Raw genomic sequence first — 8,701 nt, forward strand, 5'->3', positions numbered from 1 at the left:
CTATACCGAAATGGAGTTGCAGGGAATCGATCCCCGCACCTCTCGAAGATGGGATCAATGCTCTCAGCAAATGCAATATGCAATATAGGATAAAAGTTGATCCGTGCTGTCAGCAGATGTAATATAAGATAAAAAAACCTGGGAACCATGTTCACAGCAAATTGGTCGAGAAACATGCTCTCCCCTTGCATCTGGGCTTTCCGGCCAAACACAATAATGGAGATGCGGGGTATCGATCCCCGTACCTCTCGCATGCTAAGCGAGCGCTCTACCATCTGAGCTACATCCCCATATGCAAGCCCTCATAATTATTCATTTTATAGACTATTCAGTTCCGCTGGAAAAATAACGAATACCACCGAACATACAGTATATACATAACCATCAGTTTGCCTTGGAAATCTTGGAATAAGGAATAAAAGGTATTATAGCCGTTGTCGGGAATGGAATTCGGTTACATAATCATCAGTTGCTGATAATCTTCTTTCTAGACAGATTAAGTCATTTATCTCTGTTCTTGCAATGGGTTTGAAATATTGTATACATTTGGTGAGTCCTATTCTTTTATTGGATTTTGTCTATGGTTGTAATTCTGTGTCAATGGGATTTACTGCATAATTGTTTCAATCTGGGTTGAGTTCTTGTAGCATAAACCACAAGTTACAGCATCAAATAGCATTGTATACTCTGTTCGATCTCATAGTTCACTCACTGGCAGGGGAAAAAATTTGTGCATTGGTTACTATGCAGATAGAACATTATAATTAATTCAATTGATTATCTAGCTTAGCTTTGGCAAAAGACTTTGTATTGTACATTCTGGGTTTCATCTTCTGAAGTCGTGCAGATTTATATACATTTTTGGGTTTTGAAACCCTGTCTAACTCCATACAACATTTGTATGCTAGAAGGACCTTGGATACTCTATTTATAACTGATATCAAGGCAGGTTGTCTAACCCTAATCTTGAATGGATTCGATTTTTCAACATGCCATGTTGTTGTACTTAAATTTATATGTCATGTCTCTTTTATATCCTTCCATCTAGAATTATGCGATGCGAACATAACCATCTGCTAGTTGTGGTTTAAGTGGCAAATATTAATGGTTGCAGCCCACAGTTTCACTAGTTCCATTCTTCTGGTGACAGAGAGTGTGTGTGCAATTGCATGCATTTGTGGTTTGATCGAGAGTGGCAGAGGAAGGAGTGGCTATGGGATTTCTCACCTGCAAGCTGAATGTTGTGGCAGGGGAAGATGGCATTTTAAATCCCTGATAAATAAAGTCGAGGGTTATTTACTCATGTCTGTAATAAGGCCCAGCCGGGTAATTTAATGTTTGTCTTGTTCATAAAGGTCTTACAAATTCACTTTCCTGGTGAACAAGTTTGATGCATCAATATGACCACTCCCTTATTAGTTAGATATTTTAGTTGCCCACATAAACCAACAACAGAACAAACCAGAATGTTCAGTGCCAATTACTCGTTTCACATAGGCCTTTCTCGTTAATGTATACAGAAAGACCATTCGTAATGATTTTGAATGTCTTGCAATAACCTCTTTGATTTCAATGTGAGCCTGACAATTCTGTAAGATAGAAAAGCTTCACCCACCATTTATCCCTGAATGTTAGCATCGCATGGAAATTTGTGGAAATGAATTTCCTTAACATGTGTAGGGTTCTTTGGTAGGGTAATATTTTTAAATTGCCAAATGGACTTGCAACCAGGATTTCAGTTCGTATTAAGAGGGGAATTCTGGACATTTTATTAAGTTATGGACTGTTATCCTGTAACTCGATCTTTGGAGTCGCATATAATATTAGTACAAATCTTTTGACTTTATCCGAATTTTAGAATACAAACTCTTACTTCTCTTTTATATGCCTTCAACTCAGCTTGATATTTAGGAACTCTTGAGTATGGAAATTTGTGAAATGCCACACTATGTAGGAGATACAATTTCCTAATTAGTGCTATGGAATGGAACCTCAAATTTATTGACCCAGACCTTAGGTTTTAGAGATAGTGTCGAACACCTCATAGATAATAAATAAACCATCGGTGACACACTGAGGAGAAAGAAAATAATTGCCTGTATGTTGCAGTAAAATATGGAGATGTTACAATGGTATCAGAGGTGGGTTAGAACACTGAGGACTAATTGGAGATGTTACAATGGTATCATAGCTCAGAGCTCGGTTAGAACACTAAGGGCTATATAGGAGGTTGAATGGAGATGTTACAATGGTATCATAGCTCAGAGCTCGGTTAGAACACTAAGGGCTATATAGAAGGTTGAAGGAAGAATCGATACCAGCATAAATATCAATACTCTGTTCACGAGGTTGCTTGGATCAGCTTAACTTTGAAACCTGAATATTTGTTGAGGACCTGATTTAGAGAGCCAACATAGGAAAGTTATTCCAAGTAGCTAGAATCAAACATTTGAACTATGGTACACCATGTTTAGATACCTGAGATAAAAGTCTAAACAATCTGGTTTTCATGCTTGCCATGTTTTTATTCTCAACTAAAATATTAAATGCCTCTTTGGCTTTCGTAAGCTTTTGAATATTAAATACCATAAATGGCAAACCTTTACTAGAGCGATTAAGGAAGATTTAAATAGTCTTCATGGCTAATAGTGAGGCAAGCTCGAAAGCATTGAAGTTCTTGATGCACCCCATTTGATCATGTTAAACGTTCAACCTGTAATGGAAAGATCTCTTTACTCCAAAAACAAGAATGTATTTTGCAAGTTAACATTTACATCAGATTGCTATGTTGCTATCAAAAATTAATGAATTACTCTAACATTACTATTGTTGATTATGTTCATTGACAAACAAAAATTAATGAATTACTTCTTGGGATTGATCACCTTTTTATTATTATATATTATTTTGCATTGATGGTCTCCAGTAATATTATTGATTTTTATATGATTAGATTTGAAAACATTACAAATATTTTTAAAGATATTGCCAATTTAACATTCAATTTTAGTTAGCACTGTTTAAATTTGTCAAGTTGTTTTGGATGATAATATTGTGATGAGAATATGATAATCATATTCTCTTTATGTTATCATCCTTATGATGAACCACATTGGTTAGTTTGAAATACGTCGACAATTAATACTTTTATGTAATGGATCCAGAAGACAAATATCTAAGTGTTGTTAATTTTTAATAAGAACTATTATTCTTAGCTCTCTAAAGAAGAGAGGAGTTGAGAATTTTCCTTCTTGTTATAGCTTGTAAGCTATTTTGGAATTATTTTTTTGAAATGTTCCCACTGTTGTGCTGTAAGCAACAATTAATACTTTTATGTAATGGATCTCCATGACAAATATCTAAGTGTTCTTAATTTTTAATAAGACTATTATTTTTATCTCTCTAACTAAGTGAGGAGCTGAGAATTTTCATATCTAAGTGTTCTTAATTTTTAATAAGAATTATTATTTTTAGCTCTAAAGAAGAGAGGAGTTGGGAATTTTCCTGGCTGCTTAGGTTGTATCCTATTTTGGAATTATTTTTTTGAAATGTTTCGTGTGTTATAAGCAGTTTCAACAAGTTTTTAAGGAGTTTCTCAATTATTAACATGAAATTCCTTTGCATTTATTTAGTTTCAAACTTGAATGGATTTGTGAGCTCCTTAAGTTGTCAAAATAACATTTCAATAAGGATAAAAAGCAATGAATACACAAGTTTATTATATATATATATATATATATATATATATATATATATATATATATTAGTGTTATACACATCATGATAAACAAAAAAATCATGTTTTTAAGGTTAATGGAAAAATCACATGTAATGCACAAGGGGTGATTTAAGTAGTGTCATAAGTTAAGTAGTGTCATAAGAACCAAATTAAATAGATATTAGTGTTATACACATCATGATAAACAAAAAAATCATGTTTTGAAGGTTAATGGAAAAAATCACATGTAATGCACACGGGGTGATTTAAGTAGTGTCATAAGAACCAAATTAAAATGGACCCTTGGAAAGAAATTTTTTTTTTTTTAAAGCAATAATTTATGAGTGAGACAACTTAATATTCAACCACAGGGCTACTGATGTTATGAAATTAATGGTAAAGTTGAATTTTTAGGTAAAGATGATTTTTAACATTACCATTAATTTTTTCAGGATGTTTGAGAGTGATTCCAACCTCATTGGATTCCATAGGGACAAAATATAATTTTATATCCCACTCAAAATCCGATAGAATTAACAATTTTCATGATTTCGAGAGTGTGGGGATTGTGGTTTTTTCATTTCATTGGAATTTGTTATGTATGAGGTAATGGAACTAACATTTAATCAAGAGAACCAATCCCTCTATATATCTTAGTGTTGCTAGCATTGATTGCTAAACTCCTCTTTCATGACCCTAATAAAAGATGTATCCATCACTCAAACAAAATATAGATTTGATAAGTCAAGTTTTTTTTAATCTTCTTTTAATGCTTAGAGGGTGATATTGATGATGGGAATCCCAATATAAACAATGATTTTGATGATATGTAGGTATTTGTTGTAGCCTGATTTTTATTACTATTATTAACTTTAAAGGCTATCTACAACCTCTTGTTAAGGCATTTTTGGTTCAAAGATAAATACACTCAGTGTTATTTTGGTTATATGGACCTTTTCCATATGTATGAGAAACTTTGCATCTTTGTGTATGGTTTGGATTCATATGGATGCACATCAATTTATATGTTTTCTTTTTCCAAAAAATCTTATATTTATGTTTTTTATGGTTCCAATGTAACTTATATTGTTGGGCCCTACTACAATGAATGGTCTAAAACTGATAACATTACATTGAAGTGAATATTTTTTACTTTTTCTCTCATTTTTCAAATAATGAGAAAGGTTTGAATAGAAAAGGAAGATGTCAAGAGTCCATTGTCAGCCCCAACAACACCTTCATCCAGAGGAAGAGTCATTACCCATTACCTTCGCTTGTAAAAGGGGTTGAGGAAATCACTAATTGATGTATCTAATTTCATTGTAGATGACTTATGATGATGATGATGATGATATATATATATATGTATATATATATATATATATATATATATATATATATATATATATATATGTATATATATGTATATATATGTATATATATATATATATATATATATATTTAACATTGAGTCAGAGCTCAATATTTAGGACTATTAATGTGTTATGTAGCACTAGACATTTTATACATCTTATAAATCTGATATATTAGTTTTCTTTTCATATTTATATTGCAATGCCTTTATTTGATTCTGTGGATAATTTAGATGCTAAAAATTTGAAAAAAAAGAATATTTTTGTTTTTTTTTCCTCCATTTTTACTAATATTTTCTCCATTTTTTCATCATAAAGATTATAGAACTCTGGAGTTTTGAGATAAAATGCCTTGATATGTATCATACTATTCCAATGTATGCACCTGTACATGATTTACTGCATTCCTTATTTGGTCTTCTACTGTGTGCATCCTAAGAAAGAAACCAAACAAACGAGAGATAAAATGCCTTGATATGTATCATACTATTACAATGTATGAACCTGTACATGATTTACTGCATTCCTTATTTGGTCTTCTACTGTGTGCTTCCTAAGAAAGAAACCAAACTAACGAGACACATTGTTTGTCCAACTAAACACATCTTTGCAACTTTGTAATTTCCATAGATTTCTTTTACTTTTGTTTATAAATTCTAAATTTTCAGTGTTAAAAGTTTGTGATGCCTTTCACCATATTCCAAAATGACAATCAAAGTTTAATTTTCAAATTGAAATTAGAAGTCTAGATCAATCTTACACTAGTTAGTTAAGTCATGAGAGTACAAGAGATTAACAAGGTTTTGGAGGAAGTGTATGAAAGGGGTGTTGTGCTTAATGTGATGAGTTATATAATATCATTAGCTATTCTTTTGGGAAAAAAGGTAAAATGAAAAAAGGTAACTGATTTTTTGAATATAATATTGAAAAGGGGTGCACTTTTGATGTGGTTATGATTAATTCTTTAATAAAGGCGTATACTAATTTATAGACAAAATCACTTTTTTCATGACATTTTTTCTATTTAATTTTAATCAAAATCTGAGAGATATTTTTACAAATTTGAGTTTAAATTGTTTAATATATATAATCTAAGTGCCCCAAGGGTTTTTCAAGGTGTTGAATCCATTTATGTTTTCAAAAATGTATTTTAAAAAACAAAGAATCACATTCTTTCTAGAAATTTTATCATCTAATTTTGGTGAATTCCAGTGAAATAGGCTATTCGTCTATAACTTAGATTATGCCTTTAATAAGTGGTATGTGTAAAGAATGTAGAGTGCATGTGGCTCTGAAATTTTCAAAGGACAAGTTATTGCATGGTATAATTGCAAATATTGACTAATAACATGACTCTACAAGGACGGTGAAGTGGAGAAGGCCTCCTAATTTTCTGAGGAAATGCTACAAAAGAACATTTCACCTTTCACCATTTTAAGTTTGTTTGTCATTATGGTTTTGTTGTGCATCTTATATATAGGTCCTTTGCTTGCATCATAGAGATAGAGAGCTAATAATGGTCAAAACAAAGATTGTGGATCTAATCCATGAGGGATTCACTGCATGGATAATATATTAATATGTCTATTCATACAGGGGGTTAAAAAAAAAAGAAGCAAAAATGAAAAGCAATGTATTGCATAGTATTTAGGGGTAGAAATGGTTTTTTCACTGTAGATAGCAATATATGTATTTTGGGGCAACATGACAATTTTTTGGATTGCAGGGGAGTTCATTGGTCTTCCAATTGTAGTTCCACAACTAAGCCATCTTGGCTAGCATACATCATAGGGCAGGATTTGAATTCTTATATTAATTGGTGGAGAGATTTTAAAAACAACAATATTTTTTCATTAGTTGCTACCAAATTAGCTAATTCCATCTTTGAGTTAAAATTCTCTAACAGTAACATTAAGCTAAAAATATACAATTGGAAATATTATAGCATTATAATGTTGTATACAATCCATGATATCTTGTTTCATGGATGCCAACTTTAAGTCTAGGGATTAATTAGTCATTAGATTAATAAATATATTATTGTATATAAACGTATTGTTGGAAAACACTGAGAGGGGCGGGTGAATCAATATTCCTTAGCAATTAGAACTTTTAAATCTTTTCAGAGCATTAGTTAATCTTCAATTATCATTAATGTTTATGCAGTAACAACAATGAATAAAATAACACAGGAGGCACAAAAATTTTAGGTGGAAAACCCCCTCCGGGTCAAAAACCATCAAATGCTTTTCTAATAATTCTTTAATCTTCAACTCCAATTGAAAAGAAAGCTCTAACTTCCTAGAATCTAGAAAAGCATTCTTCTCCAGCTCCCACTGGATGGATGCTCCAACACCCGAGATTCTTCAGTAGTCAACTGAACGGATGCCCCAACACCCAATGAGCTACAACTCACCCTAGCACCACCCTACCACCCTAAAGTTTTCACAGGTTTGAACATGTTCATGACTTCATGCACCAGCCTACCACCCTATAGAAGAATAAAAGAAGAATGGACTCTTATACCAGGGAAAATGGTCCACTTTACAATGATATAGAATGATGTAGAAGAAGAAGACACAACAGACCATAACCCAAACTATGAAACAACCACCTAATGATGATCCTAGACCTCCCGACACTGCCTCTTCAACTCTTGGGAGATAGACACTTGTACAACTTTTACAAAGATGCTTTTAAAATTACTTTGTACAATGATACTTTTACAATGTCTGTATGCAGTGCTACCCACTTGAAGACTTCATGTGGTGAAATTCTTACTGTTGTTCTACACCTTGATTGTTGCTCTTGTCATGCTACCCTTTCTCATTCTTCAGAACATTAGATTATGCATTGAGTCTTCTCGTGATGAATATATAATACCTGCAAAAAGTCTTCAAGGAAATACCCATGACATGATAATATCAAAACTTACCTCATCCTGTAGAGCATATGTCATTGTTAAACAAAAACAACAAATTAGAATACAAAGAACCTAATGCAATTAAGAGATGAACATGCATATATAGAATATACTTACCTGTAGCTTACCTTTGTTGCATCATTTTGCTACACCTTGCTCTTTGCTGCCCTAGAAATTCTAGTCCTTTGCACCCCTTGACAACATTTGATCTAGTTTTTCTTGCCTTCTAGGAGCACGATATTTAATCTGATGTATATATCTGATTTCAAATCCCAAACATGTGATCTTCGGTCCTGTAGAATCCCTCTGAGTCTTCTTTCCAATGCCACAGGTCTAACCCGATTTGGACTCTTCAAGGCAAAGTTATGACCAATCTCTCACAATGACCTAATTATGGACTAGTTTGGTAGAGAGAACTTGTACGACGTGCCACGTTGCACTGTTTCCTCCTTCTACTCTAAACTTGATGCACAAAAAACTACAATCCGTGCACTATTGGCCATTTTTTGCATAATTCCAATCCTCTTCTCAGAGAGAGAGTTATGACGATTTTCCCAAGGTCACTTCTTTGAGATGAAATTCAGAAGCTTGCAAAAACCCTAAATTCCATAGATCATATATCCGAAAATATAGCAAGCCAATATCTGAAATGCGGTCAGGACGTTCATCTGGATTGTGGATCAAATG

General features: G+C 32.7%; 1 non-coding gene across 1 annotated transcript; it reads right to left on the reverse strand.

Moving 5' to 3' along the window:
• Positions 1-217: 217 nt before the first annotated feature.
• TRNAA-AGC (transfer RNA alanine (anticodon AGC)) lies at positions 218-290 on the reverse strand. The gene has a single exon. It is a non-coding gene; the product is annotated as a tRNA-Ala (tRNA).
• Between the last annotated feature and the right edge of the window lie 8,411 nt (positions 291-8,701).

The sequence above is a fragment of the Pinus tabuliformis genome, chromosome 8 (assembly GCF_031772625.1).
Source record: "Pinus tabuliformis cultivar Carrire ecotype Pingquan chromosome 8, CPIR1, whole genome shotgun sequence".
Taxonomy (NCBI): Eukaryota; Viridiplantae; Streptophyta; class Pinopsida; order Pinales; family Pinaceae; genus Pinus; species Pinus tabuliformis.